This window comes from Cryptomeria japonica, chromosome 9, assembly GCF_030272615.1.
Source record: "Cryptomeria japonica chromosome 9, Sugi_1.0, whole genome shotgun sequence".
Taxonomy (NCBI): Eukaryota; Viridiplantae; Streptophyta; class Pinopsida; order Cupressales; family Cupressaceae; genus Cryptomeria; species Cryptomeria japonica.
Genome location: NC_081413.1, coordinates 194,413,539 through 194,439,404, shown reverse-complemented (window position 1 = coordinate 194,439,404; position 25,866 = coordinate 194,413,539).

The following is a 25,866-nucleotide window of genomic DNA, read 5'->3' as shown; positions in this document are numbered from 1 at the left end:
CAAGTATGTCAACTCCAAAATGTAAATGAGATCAATCAAGAAGGAACTTGCAGTATTAAAGATGTGTGTATTGATATAATCCATTCATTTAAGGGACAAACATCAGTTGAAGAACCACTTGAGTGTGAACTACAAAATGCTAATATTAATTTTGTTAAGACTAATTTGGAAACACTTGAGACAGTCAATTCTCAAAAACATTTAATCTATGACAGTACCTATTCTATGCTAAATTATGATCATTATGTCATGAACATTGAAACACCTAATGATGACAGTGATTATGGTTTACCCCTTCTTCATCTTGAACTAATTGATTGGGATAATTTAGACAACCCTGAACTGAATGTCCTTTCCAATGATCATGACTTAGCCGTGTACCTTAACGTTGTTGAACCCAACCCACCTAAGATATCTTCCATTGCAAAATCAAGTGATGTTTCTCACAGTCAGGAAAATGCCAAACTTTCCAGTCGTAAAAATGAAATAAAACAAGGAAAGAGACCTATTGTTGAAAACCATTTCATGGCAACATTAGATCAATCAAAAGAGAAAACAAAGAACATATCTTATGGTGGAAACCTCTTTGAGGCACTAGAAGATAGAAAGTTTGACATTCTTCCTACATATTTTCAAGAGAGATCTACTATCTTGATAGAACCAACAGAAGCAGTAAACAGTGATACATCAAAGGATCCTAAAATACTTCATTTTGCTGCCTCATTATCAGAAAAAGAGAGGAAAGAATACATGGAATTCTTTAAGAAAAGATAAATAAATTTTTCTTGGTCTTATGTTGATATGCCAGGACTTAATCCTGATCTTATCATGCATCATCTTAATGTGAATTTAAAAGAAAAACCTGTTAAGCAGAAGCTAAGAAAGATGCATCCACACATTGGTTTTCTTGTAAAAACTGAGCTGAAGAAACTATTAGAAGTGGGTTTCATAAGACCAGTTGCTTATCCAGAATGGGTTTCAAGTATTGTACCAGCATCAAAGCCAGACAAGAGTATAAGAGTTTGTACAAATTTTAGAGATTTGAATAAAGCATGTCCAAAAGATGATTTCCCGCTACCAAACATTGATATCATAGTGGACTTATCAGCAGGACACGAGATGTTTTCGTTAATGGATGGCTTCTCAGGATATAATCAAATAAGAATTGCATTTGAAGATCAAGAGAAGACAAATTTCACCTGTGCATGGGGAACATATTGCTGGAATATTATGCCATTTGGGCTTAAAAATGCTAGAGCAACTTATCAAAGGGCTATGACGATAATTTTCTATGATATGATGCATACATTTATGGAAGATTATGTCGATGACATACTTGCAAAATCTCACATAAGAAAAGAACATTTAAACATTCTAAACAAGATTTTTGACAGGCTGGAAAGATATCAATTGAGATTAAATCCAAAGAAATGTGCATTTGGGGTAACCTCTAGAAAGCTCCTGGGGTACATTATATCAGCTCATGGCATTGAAGTGGATCCTGAAAAGTCAAAGCTATCATGGAGATGGAGTCACCCAAAAACATAAGTCAATTGCAATCTTTACAAGGAAGGTTGCAATCAATCAGGAGATTTGTTTCTCAGTTGGCTGATAGATGCCTTCCATTTACCCATCTTCTACATAAAAATGTTCCATTCAAATGGGATCTAAAATGTGAAGAAGTTTTTTTGCAAATAAAAGAATATCTTGTAAGTCCTCCAGTACTGATATCACCAACCAAAGGAAAACCATTGTTGCTCTATATCTCAACAACAAATGTATCATTAGGTGCTCTCCTAGCTCAACATGATGATGAAGGAAAAGAAAGAGCAGTTTATTATATCAGCAGAACACTTGTTGGTTATGAATTAAATTATTCCTCAATTGAAAATATATGTCTAGCAGTTGTATTTGCAACTCAAAAGCTATGAAATTATATGTTGATTCATTCTGTGAAACTAATAGCAAAGATATATCCTCTCAAATATTTGTTGAGCAAGTCAACATTGACAAGGAGACTAGCCGAATGGGTTATGATACTGAGTGAATTTGACATAGAATATGTTGACCAGAAAGCTATCAAGGGACAAGTCATTGCTGATCAATTGGCTAATGCACCTTTACAAAATGACATGCCTTTGCACATCAAATTTCCTGATGTAGATATCTTGACAGTAAGTACAAACTTTTGGGAATTGTACTTTGATGGTTCTTATACCCAATATGGATCAAGTGCAAGAATCTTTTTCATCACACCTCAAGGACATACAATTTTGAAATCATATAGACTGTGGTTTCCATGCACCAATAATACTGCAGAGTATGAAGCATTGGCTATAGGGCTCAAAATGGCCATTGACTAGAATGTCAAAGAACTCCATGTCTATGGTGATTCACAACTTATCATTAATCAAATAAATAATGAATATCAAACAAAGGATGATAAGCTTATGCCATACAAACAGGTAGTGGAGGAGTTTAAAGGACACTTTAAAGAAATCACATTCACCCAAATTCCCAGAAATGAGAATAAAGCAGCAAATGCAATGGCTACAATAGCATCTCTCTTGAAAAATAAGGAGAATCAACAGTGTTATGAATTTCTCGTGGAAGATATCTTAACCCCTACCATTCAATCTCAGCATACCTATCGAATTTTCCATATATCAGGAACTAGTCAATCCTTATACGGTCAAACCTAACAATATTTGAAAGATCATATCCTTCCTCTTGAATTATGCTGTAATCAGAAATGAAATTTATTCGTCAATCCTCTCACTATACTCTAATTTATGATATCCTATATAGGTGTGGTCTAGATGGTACTTTATTGAGATGTCTTGAAAAAGATGAATCTAAGAAAGTTCTTAATGGCATTCATGCAGGTATTTGTGGGACACACTCAAGTGGTTTAACATTGGCTAAGAAAATTCTTCGTATGGGTTACTTTTGGCCTACTATGGAAAGAGATTCATTCACCTATGCTAGAAAATGTAAACAATATCAGATCCATGGGAATCTTATTCATGCACTAGCACAAGAGTAATATCCCATGACAGGATCATGGCCATTTTCACAATGGGGCCTTGATTTGGTAGGAAAGATCAATCCCACATCTTCTAATGGGCATAAGTTCATTCTGATTGCTACTGAATATTTTACTAAGTGGATTGAAGCAGTGCCTTTAACAATAGTGATAGGAAAACAAATATCATCATTCATTTTGAATTACATAATCGGTCGCTATGGAGTTCCTATGACCATTATCACTGATAATGGAAGACCATTCAAAAATCAAGATGTGAAAGAGCTATGTGAACAGTTTCATATCCAACATAGGTTCTATACTCCATATTATCCACAAGGTAATGGTCAAGCTGAGGCATCAAACAAAACTATCTTGAAAATCTTGAAGAAAACAGTTAATGAAGCTGGAAAAGACTAGCACATTCAGCTACATCCTGCTCTTTGGGCATACCAAACTAGCGTCTGCACTCCAACAGGGGCAACTCCATATTGTTTGGTCTATGGATTAGAAGCCATATTACCTATAGAAGTAGAGAGACCTTCTCTATGAGTATCCTTGCACGGTCTTATACCAAAAGAAGAACAATGAGTCTCTCGACTCCGAGAACTAAAACTGATTCAGGAACGTCGCCAAAATGCAACAGAACATTTGAAAGTATACCAACAAAGAATGGCAAGAAGTTATAACCATAGAGTTAAGCCACATATTTTCCGGATTGGGGATATAGTTCTAAGGAAGAATCCAAGAAATCAGCAAGACCGAGAAAAGAAGGGAAAATTTGAACAAAATTGGCTAGGACCCTTTGTCATAGTAGCAACATATGGATTAGGACCATACAAGTTATCTACCCTTGAAGGTGATTACCTATCAATTCTATCCATCTCAAGAAATTCTATGCTTGAGATATACAGTCCTGAAAAAATCAATAAAAAGCATATACAGTCCTAAAAAAATCAATAAAAAGCATATAAAATCCCCAAAAATGCAATAAATTTAGATGGTGAAAACCTGGTAAACAAGCGCTATCTAAGAAGTAAGCTACTCCATCTACTGAGATCACTTTGTGCACCTATCTACTCCATCCTATCACATCTATCACTTCCATCTATCTTGCCTTATCCATTCCATCTTCCATCTTTCACATCCATTGCTCTGAACCATTAGCAAAAAATATGCAGCTTACCAATAGTTATCAATCTTTGACATATTTGTCATAGTCACTGTCTTAGATTTTATCAGAATCAATCATATCTATATTTTTCTCCCACCATGGTTTGGATCTTGATCAATTCATACATCCATAATAAATTTATGTTTCCACTGGGGACAAAATCCTAATTCCTTTTGCTAAGTTGATCTTTTAAATCTTTGAAAATCCAAAAACATTCAGAAAACTTAGAAAAACCAAAAACACCTAGGATTTTGAAACAAATAATGAGCAATAAAGCAACAAAAATGAAGGCATTTCATCAACAACTGAATCATGACACTCATAAAATGAAGAATCGAACTAGCAAGTAATAAAGGATTATCAAAGATCATTCGTCAAGATGATTATATTAGTTAATGACCATAAGAACATGTGAATGACATACAAGATCCAGTGTTTATTTCTTGATTTTATTACTAATCATGTACTCTATGCAACTCAAGGATATCCATGACTAGAGAAGCTATGATGAGGCATGATTATTTTCTTTGATTGATGTTTGTGGTTTATCTCTTACTACGGTATGAACTTGTCTCAGGAATGATCGGCAAAAGATCAAGGAGGACGTTCCAAGTCATGCATGAAAGGAGATACTCCTTGTCTGTTCTCCAAGAAATACTCAGATCAACTTGATCCATTATATCAAGTTGCTTGTATTAACTTGCTATATCAAAATCCATGTAAGGAATAATCAGGTCATCTTGAATCATTATGTCAAGTTGCTTGTATTTTCTTACAACATTTTAAAGCTCAATGATGAAATCAAGCATTGTTACAAGATAACATATGAAGAATGACAATACAATTTTTAGATTAGCTCATTATTCATCTGCATTATAAGAATTCATTTGTCAGTTGCATTATAAGTATATCATTTCATTAACAAATCAACAGTCATAAATAAATATTGAGTATACTTGGACAAACAAAAACAATTTGCATTTGATCATTATAAGTGCATTCTTTTAGAATCATTTTAATCATCATCCATTTTTATTTTAGTTGTATATAAATCATTGCATTAGTTTGCATTCAATAAGTGTATTTTCATTCATCATATAGTGTATCATCATTATTATTTACATTACCATTTCATTAAAGATCATTTAGTTGCATCTTTACACTTAGATTCATAATAATTATAAACATTGCATATGAAAAATACAAAAACATTTCATATAGATCATTTGCATCATCATCAAAAATAAATAAATCATTCATTTGCATTACATATAGATCATTGCATTTACATCATTTAAGATAGTAATCATTTTCATTTGCATCCAAGATCATCAAAAAACCAAAAATCAAAACAAAAACATATAATCATCACATCCATATCATCATCACATAGAATAACATGCATAAAGAAACATCATCCATATAATCAAAGCATATAGATCATCATCAAATAGAGTAAAAAGCATACAACATCATTATATAGAGTCCATGTCTACATATAGATCATCATAAAACAATAAAAGTCCAAGTATACAATGATATCAAATAAACAATACAAGTGCCTCAAATCAAGTCACGGGTGTCGTGTACCACTACCACCTGACTTTGTCCATCTCTGTGGCTATGGGTGAGAAGATCCTCCAGATGTCTCTCTCCCATGATAACCACTCCTCTGGGGAGGTCCCATGACCCCACCACTACTAGTATCCATCAACATGATGGTATGATAACTACCTACTCTCTGGCTCTCTGTAACTGCCTCCTCACATCGTTGTCGCCAGTGGGTAGTCTCCTTCCCAGCCCAAACTAATTCTCTAATAGTGTTAGCCAAGAGAGTACCTGATCAAACCTGTTGAATGTGATCAAGAAGGCCCTGAGTATCTTGTTGTCTCCTAACATCTCTATCCCGCTCAGTCATAAGAGTATGCACCTGTACTCGAAGCTGATCAATTTGTGCTCTCACACTGTCAATGGTATCCTACTCTGGCACATCATTCTCTAGTGCATCCTTCTCTGGCATATCATGCACTGGTGCATCCTGCTCTGGTAAATCCTACTGTGGTGCATGAACCCCAATCCCCTCACCACCAACTGGTCCAACTGTTGGAATCTCAATCTGAGTAACTCTCTGAACCTGTCATCTAATCAGGGGAACATGATCCTCAGGATCCTCATCATCTCCATCATGCGCTACAATAACCCTAGGATCTGGCCGAATCTGACCAAAATCAATGCCTCTCCCACAACCCCCATCTAGTCCAGTCACCCTGCCTCCTCCTGTCAATGGCAACCCTCTTGGTGATCTCATACCTATCCTACCATGCTCCCTCCCAATCCATCCAACATCTCTCCCACCCATAGGACGTGCTCTCTCAATCCTACCAGCCGGTCCAAATGGTCCTCCCCGAACTCTCAGTTGACCTCCCCTCCATCCAAGTCTCCTACCACCACCACCTCCATCCCCACCCTCATCACCACCAAACCAAAACTCATTACCGATTAACCAAATTCTTTACCGATCCTTTAACCCTTCTTAAACCCTGGCAAAACTTCATAAAAAATTCAAAACATGCCTTCCAATAACCATCGTAGGATGCGGTACTAGTTACATACTCAAATCTATCATAAAATCTTATGTATCAAACCATAAGTCACTACACATCACCAATTACCCAATTCCATCAAAACTTATCTTCTTTACTGGTTAAGGTCCTAATTCATAGTCTTGTCGGTAAACTTTGTCAAACTGTCAAACTCTTACTCCAATAGACCAAATCACTTAGCCAACAAGTCAATCACCAAAAACCAACTATAAACATCATTAAACATTAGTTGAACCTGGTTTCCATCAATGACAATATAAATAACTAGTCATATCATCTTCCTCTATCGGTACAGTCATCCACCATCATCCCATCTTCATTAGTTATGCCAAACATGTCAACAACATCATTGTTTGGTTTTCTTGAGGAATTTATGTCATTGCTTTTGTGAAGTCTAAGATTGAAGATTCAATCATAGATGTAGGTACATCATCAAAACTATGAAGGCTTGACAATGTCAAAAACTCTTGATCATCTTCTCCTTGTGACCCGACAATGTCCAATCCTTCATAGTCATGGTCTTCATCTTCCTCTTCTGAGTCAGACTCAATAGAATGAATGGTGTTGTTGTGGAAGTAGAAGCTAACGGTGGAATTGATTCCCTCGCATCCTATATTTCTTTTGCTTGTGGTATTTCTCCCTCCTCCCGATCTTTTCTTGGTTCTTTACAAACACTTTCTTGTGCATCTTGAGAAGATTCTCCTTTCTTTGGCCCTTTAATAGTAAATTTTTACTTTGGCCCTTTTCCTTTAGACTTGGGAGATGAAATTGATGGTGGTTCTTGTGAGTCCTGTTTATTCTTGGTTCTTGTTTCTGAAGTCTTGCCCACATGACCTTCATCTTCCTCCTCATCACCAAAACTCACAAGGAGTTGCTTCATTCTTATACCTTTCTTTAGCAACCATGTATTGGTATTTGCCATGATGGGGGAAAATCTCATAGAAATAGACTTGTTTTCTTTCTACAACCATTGAATAAGAGGAAGGGGAGTATTAGAAATATTGTTCTTATAGTAGATGGGATCCACAATATCATCAATAGTGTCTTCCCATGTATCAGGAATCTTGGCCAAATTCATATTTTCAATCTGCTCGAGTGTGAGATGACTAAAATCAAGTCTCCTCACCTCCTCCTCATCCCTACAATCTTCCTAGATATCTTCTAGTCGGTGCACATGTACATAATTCCTCTGGATTTTATTCTTCATTCCATGGAAATCAATGTTATTGTGGGCTTTGAATATTTTCATTGCAACCCACTGCATTTCCTCTTCCATGTTCTTGGCTTTGGGGGTAGTTGTCACTATCAATGGACTGAGAAGACTTGAGACTAGTCTTGTGTGAAGAAGATTTACCCTCATGTACATATATCAACTGATGATATGTCTCCATTACAATGATCTTATCAAATGGATACCTTGGAAGAATAAAGGGTTCACTAGTGAAGCAACCTACATAGATGTATGTGAATATAGGAAATTCCAAGAAAACGCATCCATACTTACAAACTTTATTATATGTTGCATTTGAAAGTCTTTTTCTACAATTCCTTATCAAATAAGCACTTCCATACAACAAATAAAGCATCATTGACCCTCTAGAAATGACTTCTCCAATTGGCAATAGTCAGCTGAGAATAATAGCCCCACACTGGGGTTTTCCTTTTGTCACCCTTTGTAGACAGTCCTAAAAATTGCCTCATGGAGGTGGCTGCATACACTAGGTAGGAAGTCATCTAGAATTTCAAGTTAGTTTTGACTTCCTTTAGTTGTTCGCAAATTGCATCATTGATTTTCTCACCCCAGTCTATCATGTCATTCCCTTTTCTGATGATGTTCATGTACCACCACATCCATATCTGAAAATAATGAGAATCTAGAAGACCCTTTATTCGGGACAAAAAAGTGACAATGTCATTATATTCCTCATTGAAATTACTTTGATGAAAGAACTTTTTCCATCGAGATGTTGTAGAGTTTTGAGAACTTTTCAAGAAACCATTGTGAATTGTTTTCTTACACTTGTCCTCATTCTCCTCATAATACTTTTGTGCATTGGCAAGAGTAATATCCACAACTTCTGCATTGTAGGAACCCTTGAAAACACTATTGAATCACTCACTATCTAGACGAATGACCACATTTCTATCTACATTTTTGAAATGTCTTGTGTTAGGGTCAAAGTGTTTTGTTACTGCTAGTACAAAATTGGGATCATGCGCTGCCACCGAAAAAGATGCATATTTGTGTAGCTCACTTGCTATGAGATGGGTCATCCTTGAGGGAGCCTTCTCAACCTGTTCTATAAATTCCTTCATATTGACATGCCCTATTTCAGTGTCTTGGATCTGCTCCACATTAGACTTGACGGATCTCTCTGGGAAAATATTCAAGTACTTATCATACTTGTACTTCATCTTCTTCCCTATTGATTTACTAGGAGAGGGCTCCAACATTTTCCAACAAACTACATTTAAACACTAGAGAATAGCTCATGAAGAGTCAGCATCATAAAATTCATGTCCTTACAGATCAAAACCATATTCAGAAGGCAAAAACTAACTTAGAAGAAAAAAAAGGAAAAACAGTACTTGGAAGGTCAAAACTAGCATATTAGGTTTTAAAACCCGATATGAAAGTTAAAAGATGGGACAATATGTATGTTGGGTTTTAAAACCCGACATAGATTGTTAGACAATTTAATCTGTAGGCTAGGTTTTAAAACCCATCCTACCCAAAGGGTAAAAACATGACCAACTCACAGGTCGTGTTTCAAAACCTGACCTGCACTCAAAGGGCAAAAAAAGCATGCAAGGGATAAGTCGGGATTTTACTTCCAACATGCATAGTGGGGAAAAACATATCTTGGTCGTGCATGAGGTTTTAAAACCTGACACCGACCATCACATGCAAACAGGGGGAAAAGAAAACCCAAAAGAAAAAAAAAACTAAAACCCCTATGCAACAATAAAAAGAAACAGTGAAACTGAAAGAACAAACAAAAACGACATTGAATCTCAAAAACCCTAGACAATAAAAATAAGAATACAATGCATAAATACCTGGTTTTACCAAGAAATCGAAGAAAACACAAGCCAAAAGCAAACCCACAAAGTCAAATGTGCCTCTTTGATCAAAACTCACCTACAGAGCTTAGAAATGTCAAAAATGTGTTTAAAATGGTAATTAAGACATAAAAAACAAATTGATAAGCTAAGTTGGCAATGCACTTAATGCACTCTAGGTCACATGGCGCATTGTGTAGGTCTGGTTTTAAAATCCGACCTGCGGGAAAAATAACCCGAGGTTGGAGTTTAAACTTCGACCTGCTTTAAACAAAGCAAGACCAACTGCATGTCAAGGTTTAAAACCTGAGATGCAGTTGCCTATGACTTGCAGATCGAAGTTTAAACTCCAATCTGCATTAACAATAATTCAATCCGCACGTTAGACTTTAAAGTCTGACAAGCATCTTTAACCAACAAGCAGGTCGGGTGTTAAAATCCGATTTTGTGAGGCCCTACCCTGAGCCATCATAGCATTTTAGTTATTTTCATGTTGGACCTACTATTGATACTATATTTTGAGGCATTATGGACATAGATTTTTATATGATCCAGTGTTTGGATAAAATTGATATGATTATGTCATTTACTTTGATTTGTAGTACTTTGTTTTGATGCTAGAAGTTATGGATGCATGCTCTATAAATGATTTAATTCCATGATGATTACGATGATGTGATTTAGTAGATTATTTTATGTGGATGTTATTAGATAATTGGAAACTTGATTATTATAATTGAAATTGTATGCCATGTCTGAATTGTATTCTTTTCATATGATAATATTATATGTGATTTTTGGAATTACTAATGTGCAAAGTGAGATGTGCAGGAAAATTATTCCATGTGACCATGGAAACTATTCGGAGAATCAAGCCTAAACCTATGTGCATTTTTGAAGCCAAGGGTTGTCTATTTGGAGAGACAACACCTCATTTGTAAATGTGTTTTAATTTGTAAATGTTTATGCTTGAATGTGTGTTTAATTTGAAAATTGTTTAATTTATTAATTTCAAAAAATGGACATTGTCATGTGTATTTTAGTGATGTGTAATTTTTGGTGGTGTCACTTGACACATGTTGTGAAGTGAGTTGGCAATGACATGTCCCTTGGAAGGAATTTGTTTTACCAATTCATTTTTCAATTATCCTAGTATGGTCCCAAGAAAGTCTTGGATAGGGAGCCATTAGAAAGGTCAACTCAGGGTTGACCCGTAGGTAAACTTTGGGTGAGTTTCTAGGGGGTTAAACTAACTCCTAGGGTCAAGTTAGGGGCATTTTTAGTGGGCCATATGATTTACCTATGGATGAAGGCCAAATTTAGCCATGTTTCCACTCCCTAGGGACTGTTTAGTCACCCCAAAAGTTGAGTTTTCCAAGTTGGCCAAATTTCAACTTTTGAGGATCCTACCTAGGTTAGACAACCCTCCTCATGAGTGACATTGCCCTTCCCCATTCCTTTTTATCTTTTTGAGGTGCCTTGGCTAGAGAGTTTTTAAGGTACTGGAAAGACCAACCAATGAACATCCCTCACCCTTCCCAAGAGGATTGGAAAGAGTGATGAGTGTCTTCTTAGGGATTGGTTTGGGAGGGAGAAGTTTGATTACTCACTCTCCATTTTTGAAGACATAGATTTTCTTGAGAAATTGGTCTTGGATTTGGAGGTTTTTGGGTTAAGTCATGTGAAGGAAAAGATAGTGGATTTGGGCAGCTCTCCTACAACTTCTATTCATCCTTTTGGCAGATTTAAGGTTGGCTAGTTTACTATCTCATGTATGTTGCTTTCTATTTGAAAAGAGTGTTTGTTGTAGTTGTTTTCTCCATTATTGATTTCTTGGTATGTTTAGGAAGATGTTGAGTTCTTCCCTATGTGTTTGTGTTATTGAGGTTTTATGTTATTGTTTTGGGAGTTTTCAAGGCCAAACTCATCCTTGGGAGGGTAGAGTGGCCTTGGGGTGAAGGGTTGTTTGACAACCTATGAGTGCAGAGGCTCTCTTTGGAAGAAAAAGACTCACAAGGGATTATGGGACCCTTGTTGCATAGTGTTTTGTTTATGCAATGGGGGTCATAAGGGGAGTTTGTTGGCTTTTATGCCTTGGGGGACATAAGGAATTGTTGGGAAAAGTTTGGAACTTGTGGATGTGCTACTTGGTAGCCTTGCAATGGCATTATGTTCTCCTACTTGCAGAATCCTCCTCTAGGTATTTGGTCCACCTTCACCCCACTTGAAAATTCACATAAGTGATGTTGTCTATCCTTGGGTTGGGAGTGTGAATGTTGTGAGTTTTCGTGCTTGTATGTGTATTGCTTTTGTGTATCTCATTTAGCCTTGATTCTCCTAGCTCGGGGGTGGCTTCTTGTAAGCCTAGGTTGGGAGGTGAGCCTCCATGGTCACAACCTACAAGTTTTTATTGTAGGTTTGCTTGGAAAAAGAATGGAAAGGAAGCTTTGGTTGATCTTATTTTTATTTGTATTAAGTTGTAAGAATATAAATGTATTTGACAAGCCCTCATTTGGTAGAAATGAAGGGACTTGATTTTTGTAACTTTCCTATTTGTCTAAGGGAAATAAAGATGTAACAAATGTATTTATTTTGATTAGTCCATTCAAAGGAATAAAGCATAAAGAAAGGCTTGATTTATTTTCATTGTATTTATCTATTGCTTGAAAAAAAAGAAAGAGAGATATAAGAAAAGAAAAAAAAATTGTTTCGTTTTTGCCCAAAAGTTTGGGCATGACAGATTTGCTAGATAAAATCAAAGAACTTGCACTTTGGGTTTTAAAACCCGATGTGCAAGACAAAGGACTCAAACATGTAGTTTGGGTTTTAAAACCCGAAGTGCATGAAAAATAGAAAATAAAAGCTAACTCTAGGAAAATAAAAGATGCATTAAAAAGACACGAAGATGGAATGACTTACAAGGTAGGTTGGCCAATCTCGAAGTATGTGAGATACAAAACGGGAAAGTTTGTTAGGGTTGTCTCATGAATTCAGTCTCAGTGAAATCAGCAACAATAGGTGGCTCCGAATGCATAATAACCTTCACCAATTGAATGTTGTAGAATCTAGAACTCCAAGTTCCTGTATCCATTGGGCAATACAGTCAGGCGACAAAAGACGATGCAAAAAGACATATACTCAAAAATTTACATATTTCCATTAAATTTATACAGCTCCTCATTGAGTGAAAATCTTGAGATGTTCTCCACTATGAGGAAGTGAGAATAGAGTTCCATCAGCATATACAAGCAAATAAATATGCTCTCCACAAACTTGGTGAATGGTGAAGGGACCTATCCACAGGGAATTAAATTTCCCATGCATCCCTTTTGGTTATCTCCTCTTGTCCCAAAGAAAGACTTGATCACCTATAGTGAACTCACAAGATGTTGCCTTCTTGTCAAATAGCACCTTCACCTGACTTTGATGAGAAGAAATACGATCTACCACCTCAGCCCATGCTTCTTCCAGTTGAGAAAGAAACATGATCCTCTTATCAAGAAAACTTTGGTAAGTCTCATCTTCAATAGCCTTGGCAAGCTTCAAAGATGGAAGTTCCAACGTGATAGGAATCTCGACATTCATCCCATACAAAATTTGAAAAGGAGACATGTTGATTGCCCTCTTGGGTGTGATATGATCTGCCAAGAGCTTTGTGCCAAGTCCTTTGTTTCTCATCAACAAGTTTCTTGATAATGGTAACCAAGTTCTTGTTGCTTGATTCAGCTTGACCATTTCCTTGTGGTTAATAGTCAGATGAATGTGAAAGGGTAATACCATGATCAAAACATTTTTCAATGATCTCATAAGATGAAAAGCAAGAAGCATTACCAGTAACTATCTTATGAGGAACACCAAACCTTGAAACAATGTTCTCTTTCAAGAACTGACAAACTACTGTTGAAGTAGCTTGCTTAGTGGGAATTGCCTCCACCCATTTGGTGAAGTAATATGTTGTAGTGAGTATGTAAATATGGTCTGCACTAGATGAGGGATTCACTAGTCCAACAAAATCCATCCCCCACTGCTGAAAAGGCTCCTCAATTACTACTGGTTTGAGAGGTAAGGCGGCCATCTTAGGCTTACCAACAAACTCCTCACATTGCTCACATTTGCAAACCCAGTTGTATGCATCCTTAAATAAGGTTGTCCAGTAGTATCTTGCATGCAAAATTTTGTGTGTCATGACGAGTGGAAAAATTACCTCCACAAGCCAAATCACAAAATGCTTCAAGTAATCTAACTTGTTGTTCCTTATCAATGCAACGTAAGAAATTGCCATCTATACCTTTCTTATACAAACCATTGTCCCAAAGGATAAAGTTTACTGCTTTCATCTTCAAAGTATTCTTTGCATTGCATGATAGATGTGAAGGACATTCACCATACATGAGGAAGTATGCTAAGCCATAATACTACTCATCAGTGGTGCTGACAAACAAAACTTTGGGAAGATCCTTAGTCATGCCTTCATTCTTAAGAACTATTTCTTCATTAGACTTATTATCAACAATCAAATGACATAAACCTTTACCACAAACCAACTTATTAGGCTTTATCTCCATGTCATATTCTTGAATTTTTGCAACCCAGTTTCCCCTTTTAGTTCCAAATTCCTGTTGTGTTGGAATAGACTTGATAATAGTATTAGGAACAAGATCAATGCCATGAGAATTGAGAATGTAGAATCTGAAATGTTTTACCACTTTTACTATGACAAAGGCATGCTTATCCATTGCAGAGAATTTAAGCTCATGAGTTTTCAAAGGGTAACTCATAACAGCAATGGGTGACTCAATGCCTTCATTGGTCCTCTACATCAATATAGCTAAACAAGTGTGATCTGATGCATAAATGTACATTATGAACTCCTTTGTATAATCTGGACATACCAAGATCGGAGCATGAGCAATAGCCTCCTTAATTTCATTAAAATTCTCTCTTCCCTTCAGGACTCCATTTGAAAAGAGATTTTCCTTTCATCATGTCAACTATGTGAGAAGTCTGTTTGACAAAGTCCGGAATGAACCTTTGCAAGAAAATAACTTTACCAAAGAAGGAATGCACAATAGTTTTACTTGTAGGGAAGGAAAGACTACAAATAGCTTTTACTCTTTCAGCATCGATCTTGATACCTTCCTTAGATACAATGTGACCAAGCAACTTACACTCCGTAACCCCAAAAATTGATTTCTTTGGATTAAGAGATATCCCATGTTGTCGACATTTCTCTAGCACTTGTTGCAAATGATGAAAATGATCCTGACATCATTTAGAGAAAATAGTCAAATCATCAAGGTAAATGACAATGAACTTACTAAGAAAGTCTCGGAAAACCAAATCCATTGCATGCTAAGAAGTCATTCCTCCATTTATTAACCCGAAAGGCATTCTGCAGTATGCAAAAGTGCCCCATGGAGTTGTAAAAGAAGTTTTATGTTGATCTTTCTCGGCAACATCCTCTTGGTTGTATCCAGAGAATCCGTCTAACATAGACACCATCTCAAATCTAGTAACAGTTTGCAAGACTTGATCCATCATAGGAAATGGATAATTATCCTTCAAAGAAGCTTGATTTAAATTCTAGAAGTCAACACAAATCCCAATTTCTCCATTTTTCTTGCATGCTGGCATAATGTTAGCTATCCAAGTGGAATGATGAATAGGAAAGATGATCCTTGCTTTTGACATCTTTTGAATTTCAGCAAAAATAGTGTCAGATATCTTTGGGTTATACTGCCTTTGTTTCTGTCTGAAGGGAGCAAAACCCGACTTGAGGGGAATTTCATGATGAAGTTCTTCAGGATGGAATAACTTCAAATCATCGTAGGAATATGCAAGAACATCAAAATATTGCTGCAATAATGCAACAAACCTTTTATTTTCCTCACTAGAACAATATTTCCCAATATTAATCATTTTTGGATTATCAGTTGTTCCCAAATTTACCTACTCACATTTCATCGTGCTAGCAGTTGTTTTATGTTGCTTCTTGACATAATGATCATGTTTGTCAAAGATATTTTCAAGAGATACAAGACCCTTAGGGATATTGCTTCCCTTCAACTGCAAGATCTTCTCACCAGTTTGAGAATCAACATCTTTTACCGTATCTCTTGAAGGACATTGACTGCCTTCAAAGTAAAGATCATCAAAATTATCAAGAGTTTGCAAAAAAATTATCACATGCTGATCATCATTAAACACTTGCCAATTTTTAGAATTATCGGGAACACTTGGTCGAAAACCATCTCAATAATGTACTTAGGACCTAAGAAATTCTTATGTGGAATTAGCAAGGTAGCAGAAACTGCCAAGGAATCTTCTCTATCATTGAATTCCCTAGGAATAACAGATATGCCGAAAGCATCAAAAGCTTCTATTGAATCCCAAACAAGATTTTGATAGTGCTTCAACCTATCACTTCTTGCTTGATAAATTCTCCTTACTTGAAACACTATAAGTTTTGCATCTCCTTGAGCATGCAAATTTTTTATTCCTTTCTTTTGAGAAACATTCATGCCCAAAAGAAGAGCTTCATACTCAGAAGTATTGTTAGTGTTGTCAAATTGTAATTTGAAAGAAAATGGAAAAAATTTACCATCAGGAGACACCAACACAATACCTGCACCCAATCCGGTAGAAGAGAAACTAGCATCAAATTCCAATGTCCAAACGTCATTTGGACCACCCACATTGATAGTGTCAAAACTGAGAGATTCTTCTTGCAGAGTTAAAGAACCCACAGACTCGGCAATAACACTTTCATTATCACTTGAATTCTCTTCAAGTGAAACCATGTCTTCTGGCTCTAATACAACTTCAAACTCATCATCAACATACAAGAAATAATTTCCCATACCAAATGACTTAAAAAGAATTTGAGCTTGTTGATCATCAGATTTCACAACTGTGTATTGTGATTCTTTCTCTGGTTGCAACCTCTTGATTTCCCCTTTCACAGGAATACGGGCCTCTATCATATCCATACTCAACTCACCACCAACATCTCTACAAAAATTTATTCCAAGAAGAATCCCGTATGAGGCTGGCACATCAAATACCAACACTGTCATTTTAATCTTCTTCTCTAGGAATGCAACAAATGCAAATTATGCATCTTTTATTTGGCCTATCAACGGTACTTGTTTATTATCCATAGAAAAACACCTACCAAAGGTCTTAGTCAAAGTTAGACCAAGAGCATTCACAACCTTCACAAGCATCACATTATCTGATGCACCAGAATTTATGACACAATTGCTTAACTTTTGACCATTAATCAATAATAAAATATAAAATGGTTCAATTTTCCCCAAAGGGGAAGGAGAAGTCACTAAGTTATTTTGAGAAACTTTGGAATTTTGGGAAGGATTAGAAACACTATCTTTCTCTTTAACAAAATTAACTAACCAATCAAACTGATCTGGATTAGACCTCAAATATTATACCAGACATTTGAACCTTTGTTTTCTTAGCATGATTTGTTATGTCAAGTGCTTGAAAAGAATTTATCAAGGATTGAGAAAGGTTCTCACTTTGAGGATTTGAAATATTTGATGCACCGGTCTTTGGTGCAACTGCTAAAAAATTTGTAGGAGTTGAAGGAGCACTTACATGTTTATCTTTCACATTATCTTTAGAAGGTTTTGAATTATCCTTTGGTGGATTTGGCAAAGGTAACTAACAAGCACTGAGAATCCTTCACTTGTATTGAATCATCACTCTTTGCATTAGCTTGCAACTGATTGGCTTGAGTCTGTGAACAAGTGAACATAGTAAAGACTTCTCCATCATGTCCTTCCTACACATGATCTTCTTCATACAACATGTATCGAATGCTAGAGTCGCCAGCCAATTCTACCTCTTCATCTTATGGAAAATTAGCATCTTCTTCACCAAAAGGTGGAAGATCATTTTGTTCTACCTCATAATAAAAGTGTTGGCATTTGCATGAAGATTGCATTAATGAAATGTTATGTTGTCATTGATCTCAATTAACTGGTAATGATGTTGTTATAATATTGTTTTGTAACCGGTAGGAAGAGCTAGCGAAGGAAACTGTAACTGGTAGGTGAGTTTGTGGAGTGAATTGGTAAACCCTACTTGTTGATTTCATAAACCCTAACTGATCAAGTTTGTTATATTGGTTTATGATCTGATGATGAGCGGTAATAATTATGACATGTGTGCATGTTGTATGAGAAGAGTTTCAAAGTGTTTTTGGTGTGTTGAGATAATAATTTTTATCTTGGAAATGAGCAAGTATATTGCATGTAATGCAAAACATGTGATGAGTTACTGAGTTCAATGAAGTGGTGATCAAGGAGCGGTCGAGGCTATCTTGAATGATGTGCAGTGATTGTTATGTAATCCAATGGTCATACTTGAATCGATTTGTTTTTAATCTCTATGAGAGAATTAGGTTTTTGCTGTGTTACCGACCTATTGATTTGTTTATAAGGTCGATGAGTTGTTTTGTTTCAGAGTTGGAAATTTTCTAGTTGAGTGTGTGGTTGTCGAACCAGATGATTTATCTGCAATTTGTGTAAAGGCAAATAGGAGCATGAAAAGGATCTAAACATGCAAGTATAGTGCTATCCAAATAGATCAGCAAACTTCTGTTGTTTTCTAACAATTACAACAGTAAAATCCCCTAACTGGGTAAGCTCTAACAAGCTTAGTGTTATTCAAATTCTCTAACCAGGTGGTCCATTAGCTTGGATTTCAAATCCTCTACTAAGCTTAATCCTCACAGGGTATTGCTTCTAATAGGGAATTATAGTCAATCCCTTAACTAGGTGGTCCCTAACAGGATCTGTTCTTAACAAGACTTTATGTAAAAGCTTTAACAAGCTTGGCTCCTAACAGGGCGAACTTCAGAAGAGTTTAGATAGTTAACTTGTGAGTCTCATCTCACCGTGGTTTTTCCCATTTGGTTTTCCACGTCAAAATATTGTGTCAAGTGTTGAATGTTTTTGTGGTTATGCTTACTATGGTTGAATTGCTTAACTACTTAATCCACTTTGATAAGTTATGATTAACCGACAGCAATCTGAAATGGGGTTTTACTTATGTCAGTAAAGTATTTGGATGTTTGTGAGTTTCAAGTTGTTTTACTGTTAATCTATTGTAACAGTCAACCGGTTAAACTTAATAGTGATATTGCATTTATAGTTCAGTGGTTTAACTTGTCATTTCTAAGTTTACTTTGAGAGGTTGATTCTGAGATTGGTGAAAGTTTATATCATTTTTTCTATCTACTGATTCACCCCCCCCTCTCAGTAGTTGACTGGATCCTTATTCTTTCATCATACCATCAAACAAGTGGCCGAATTTTGAGGCAGTGCTTCGAATGCAAGTCTCTCCAGAGCTGGAGGTAACTTGTTTTGATTTTGAGAAGCATAATTTGAAGCATTGTTAGGGAATGTTCCCCTTGGAACATCATGGTACATTGCATTCCCTTGTGTGGAAATTTGCTTCTTGAGTGCTAACAATTTATTTGCTAGCTTTTGGATCATAGGACCTATGAAATTTTTTGAAGAGGTCGATGCATCAACAATTTGATTACTCCTAATTTTATTAGGATCCTCCCTTATCTTACCAGCAAGGATAAGTTGATCTTCAACTTCTATAGCTATCTGTTGCGTGATAGCCAAATCTAGAAGAGCATCCCTACCCAAAATAAAATTTACTTCCGGTAATTGAGCATTAATTAAGAAACATTTTAAGTTTCCAACAATAGGTAGTGAGGTGGTCGGAATGCAATTGTGCAACTTATTGAACATTGCCACAAATCTCGCATAGGCTCTTGTGGTTCCTTCTTCATTTAAGTCAACTGTGCTAAAAGCACATGATCATCTTTAGCGGGTTTGAACCTAGCTTCAAACCTTGTTCTGAGGCTAGCCCAATCTGTGATACAATTATTAGGAAGATAATAGAACCAATCAACAGTCACACGTTGTAAAGTTTCAATAAATAACCTTACAAAAACATCTTCATGCTCAACCCTGAGAACATCACATGCAATATAAAAGGTAACAATGTGTTCATCAGGGTGTTGAGAACCATCTACCAAAAACTTAGGTAAATTCTTTCTTGTGCCTTTTGGAATTTCATGTAGAGGTGTTGTAAGGTTCAAAGGACCAAATGTGGTACCCCAAGGACCTTTGGCAGCCATACTTAGTGGATTGTATGGAGGTATTACGTAATGATTTACGGTTGGGATAACCGCAACTTTTAAACTTGACACCTCACTTGGAATAGGAGAATATTGTGCAGTAGGAGGAAAACTCCTTGTTCGTTGTAGAGGAGATCTTGTTCGTGGAGGAGTCAAAAATGGAAAATTATATTGTTGCAAAAACTCAAAGGTAGGATCAATAATTCTCATTGCACATTGTCCATGAGTGTAACTTTGATAAGCCAGATTAGTACTTTGAGAAAATCAGCAGTATAGATATTACAATGGAAAAACACACTGCAAGACAAAAGAGAAAATACTAGTTGCACATCGCTCCCCAACAGAGTCACCAAAAAACTATTGGGTGAATATTTTGTCACCAGGGTATCAATGACAAAATATTTTTTTTACACATAGCTATGTTGAGACAAAGTCTCTCCTCTCATCAAGGGGAGTTTCCCTAGTAAAATTTTGGTATTTCAACAACTTGAAAGTAAATTTGTGGGGTAAGATCAGGGTGTATAATTCTCTTTTTTCAGAATTAACATATATCCCTTCACTTGATAAAACTTCTTACAAACTAACAAATTATCTACATTTACTTACAATGATTAAAATATATCCCTAAATCAGCATAACAACAAAGTCTTATGTGAGTACAATCCAATTTCCAATCTAATAACTATTATAACTTTCAGCTCAAAGTCCTGAAGTTATAGGTGAAACTTTCATTAACCAAAAGCAATCAACAGTAGTACAAAGCCTCCTGCTTAATCACCATATCACAATAAGATTTTCCAAATATGAAAGATAGCCCAAAGTCTATAATGATAATTAGAGTTCTCCTTTAATAAAAATAAACCAAACACCAATACCATCAAGGAATTAAAGAACATATATAAGCAATGAATGAAAGAACATTCACTCATATACATAGTTTCTTGCCCAACTCAAAGTTTGGAAACAAAGAGAATTGCCTTCTTTATTTACTTGATTAATTCTCACAACAAAAGAGCTCAAAGTCTCACTTGAGGCAACAATTCGATAAATTTTTGCTAAGAATATAAAAGATAAATATTTACAAATGAACTTCCTCCTTTTTTAGGAAAGGAATTGAGAAAAATGTGGACAAAGTTGACTAATTCAACTGTAGAGTCCCACTTGACTACAACTACTGCATAAAATAAAAATGCAACTGCAAGAAAATTTGCAGTAAGAAAAGATGCAACTACATGAATTCTACTTAGTGTCGATGACACTTTATTCTTCTTTCTCATCCTCCTTGGTTTTTTGAAATTCCTCAAATCTGGCCAACATGGCTTGCATCTCAGAATTGTTTGGCCCTAAAGTCGCACTAGAAATGGCATGAATACGAGAGGTTGAATCTCTGACTTCCACATAAGCCCTTTTAGCTTTCTTCAAAACCGATGCAAAATCATCTAAGTTGACTTGAATTTAAATCAACTAATCAAATGATGTCAAAGAAAATTCATCATCTACTAGTTGGTCGACCATGACAAGGAATTCATGTTTAATGGTCTCATAGGGTAAAACCTTTTTGTTCTTTGTCAAATAACTGGCAAAGTAGATCAAATATCCTTGATGAAATATTTGCAACTCCATCAGCACATGCTTTCTTATCTTGATCCAAATCCTTTACCAACATTTTCATCAACTCATCCTTGCATGCCAGTATTGCTCAGGTTTGGATGTACTCACCCCAAGACAATACCATATTGTTTTCAACAAGGATGTCTATTCTATATTCTCTCATCTTATCCCAAAGTACTAAGTCCTTCTCAAGTTCTGTTATCTCTTGGGATAATAAAGATTGTACACCCTGGACTTGCACTTGTGCATTCTCAAAGTCCATCAAAAGCTTGACTGCAGAGTCGAGAAGATGTGACCTTTTGGACTTCAAGTGATCAATACATTCCTCCATTATTCTACCCCTTCTGACCACCTACTCTACTTTCTTGAGTGCTGCCATGTCAACTAAAGAAACTATTGGTTGAGCTTCTTGTGATGATTGTATAACTTTAAGAAGTATGCATGTCAGTTGTTCACATTTTTTCTTCCATTCAATCTTCTTAGCCCTTTCCTGATCAAGTTTGTGCATGAGGGAATTCAAGGCAGATTGAGAGTCTTGCTTAACACTCTAATGCGTTTCCACACCAAGTACCATAGTTTGCACAGTATAATATGCAGGTTGAATTTGATCCTTGTTTTTGTCTGAGGATGGCACCAAGACTTCAGTATATTTTATTTTACTCATAGGATCAACCAAGACTCTAGAAATAGTCTTGGACTTCTTGGTGGCTTTTTGTTTCATGGGACCTAATTGACCAAAATCAAAATCATCCGATGAAATTACCTGTTTCTTTCTCTTAGGTGCCACAATATCCAACCATGGAGGAAGATTTGATTTTGCTGTTGGATTTGCAGTACCGGCATGTGCAGTTACTGGCACTTGTGATGTGATCTGACTTGTAGTTGCAATCATTTGAGATGTTGGTATAAGGGCAGTTATAACAACCACAATAGGCTCTTGAGATGAAGCGTTTGTTTCAATAGTGGTGAAAACTAATGGTGGAACGTCTGTTGCAATAATAGTTGAAACAAGTTGTGGAGCTTCTATAGTAACAATAGCTGAATGAAGCGTCATTGTTTGGTTTTCTTTTGGAATTTATGTCATTGATTCTGTGAAGTCGAAGATTGAAGATTCAATCATAGATGTAGGTACATCATCAAAACTAGGAAGGCTTGACAATGTCACAAACTCTTGATCATCTTATCCTTATGACCTGACAATGTCCAATCCTTCATAGTCATTGTATACACATAAAAATGGCTATGTGCAATTAAATAAATATTTTATATTTATTTAATAATTATTCTTCTATTAAATAGTTAATTTGAAAAGATTAATTTATTTAATTCATTTCATGTCTTTCTATTAATTAATTTAATTGAAATATTTTATTAATTAATTCATTTATCCTTTTCTTCTAATCAACTAATTAAATATCTAATATTTAATTATTCCTTTATTCATTTAAATATCTAATATTTAATAGTTATTCTTCTATCCTATAGTCTCAAATATTAAATAATTTCTTAAATTGTTTAATTTCATTTCCAACTCACTTCCCATCTCCACTTCATCTTTCCTTTGCCAACTCATCCATCATGTGGCTAAATTAATTCAACAAAATTAAAATAAATAAAACATTTATTAGCCACTTATCTTCAACTTCCAAATAAATGAAATATTGTGTACATGCACATATTTTCTAACCTTCTTCTATATTCTCTCCAACATCCCTACATTTTAGGAAAGACTTGAGTCCACTTGTCCTCTCATGCCTAAATCTTCTTCAACCATCCCTAGATTCCCTCAGTCAGCAAACCCAGTCAAGGTGAGATGAGTGACACTTGTCTTCTCCTTCCCCCTTTCTCTCAACCTTCACCTTTGCTCACAACCATCCAAATTTGTAGATCTAATCATGACTGTTGATCTAGGACACATCATTTTATCCTCTCAAAGTCTATAAATGTGGGAGTTTGAGTTGAGAAAGAGTTAGCCTTCAAGTGAGTTTTCAAGTTAAAATTTTGTGAAAACTTATGCATCTATGAGTTTTAATCTTGAATAAATTTAGCATAATCATTTAGCTTTAAATCATTTGCATTGCATATCATAGTATTAGTTAGCTATTAGTTATCAGTCCATTATTCATATGCCATCTTGGAAGCTATCAGTGCTTGTCTAAGAGCAAATCATCTGCAACCAGGAACAGTGGAGTTAGGACACAATGAGACTTAAATCATGAAGGTAAAAATAATGTTTTTATTTTAATATTCATTTCATGTAGTTTTATTGGTTGAATTTGGAATTTCCTGTAGCATTTCCTTTTTATTTTGTGAAACTAACATGTTGCAGGTAGTATTCTGATGATGAAATTCAAGTCGACACATTTTGGCACCCACCATGGGGCTAGAGCCTCGCATATACCTTTCCAATATCCTATCTAGTTCTCACAAACACAATTTTAACACATTTATAATCCAGATTCACGCCTATGTGAGTTTTGACAATGCTTTTATTTAATAGATTAGCACTTTTGTTTTGCAGGCTAGCGCATTTGACATTTAAGTTAGTGATTTTGTCTGCAAATCAACACATTTAATCCTTAGAGCAGCGCTTTTGTCTCACAGGTTAACGCATGTGTCATTTTGGTTAGCACTTTTGTCAATGAATTCTCGCTTTTTAGTCAGCAGAGTAGCACTTTTGTATCGCAAGTTCATGCTTTTATCCTCTAGGTTAGCACTTTTGAGGTGAAAGATAGCGCATTTTTTAGGATAGCGCTTTTATTTGCAACTAACAACCTTTTTCTGTAGGTCCGAATGTCCAAGAACTAAAATTTTCAAACTACTGACATATCTATGTGCAAGATTGTTTTTAAGCAATTTTCATACATTTCCTCACGTAGTTAATTAAGATTTTTTTATTTTGGAAAGTAATACATCATATCTTGCTCATTTAGCTTAACTAAGGGGATAAATTGACAGCATGCAACTTGCATTTTGAGTGATTTCTTTAAAGTAGTTGCACATATTTTAGAAGGCTAAAATAAACTTATGTTTTTCATGCTTGATGAAGTAGTAGGTAAGTATGCTCTCACCCTCATACGGTGATCAAAAAACCAGACCTACTTTCTTTTATGTGTAACCTTTAGAGGGTCTGCCTTCCTGAGCTACCTTGAGGGGGCCAGTGAGAGAGGAACGACCCAAAGTGGAAATGGGCTAATACCAAGTCCTTTTGATCTGCTCTAAATAATCATGTTTGTGATGAAAGTCACAAGCAACATGTATTGATAAGTTCATACCGACACTATGTTTCCCCATAAACCCTATGGAGTGTAACCTCTATAGGATGGGAACCTTCTATATTTACAAAGCTGAAATTGCCACATGTATGGCCACATGACAAGAAGTCTTTACTAAAAACCACTTGCACTAGTTGCCAAAATCCTTCTAATTGTTGGCGCAGGAGGTTGGACCTCTGAAGCGACTCACACACATAGGGTTCTTAGTAGAAACATAAAGTTTACCATGGGGATTTTTCATGGAAACTGGTGCTTGGCTGCCCTCAAGAAGTGAGTGTCGAGGGTGGAGCCAGTGGGGTCAAGCATCTAAATATCCGCTTTGAATAGCATAGCCTCGGGGGAAACCCCATATGAGATTCAACAATTATTTTCTCAGCCAACCATAAGATTTGTACTTGATTGTGCATTTTTTTTTCAAACATTGTGTCTTCTATGTCTATAACATGCTCAAAATGGTAAAAATTTGAAGAAAGTCATCACCTAAAAATGAGCAAAAATCCAACAACTTGCTGGAAAAATTGAAAAAAAAAATCCTTGAAACATAGTCAAAGCAACACTTTCAAGCAACAAAATAGCGCATTTGTCCCATAAGTTAGTATTTTTGACCAAAAAGTTAGCACAAATGCTTTCTCACATCTAAGACAAAGAATATCAAAACAAAATTTCAAAGTTAGTATCAAAACACTTCTTGAGTAGATTTGTCTTTAAACTATCACACATTTTTCAAGCTAGTTCAATAACTGGGTTACCAATCCAATGGGCTATTTCCAAAAAGTTTCCATAAGCATAAAATATTTAACAAGCTATTGATTCAAATATCTTAAGTGCAAAAATCAACATCATTATCAGTTTCTCATCAGGATATATCAAATCTGCTATCACAAAACTTGATCAATCTACCTTGCGTTCATTATCTGGGATATATCTTTCCTATT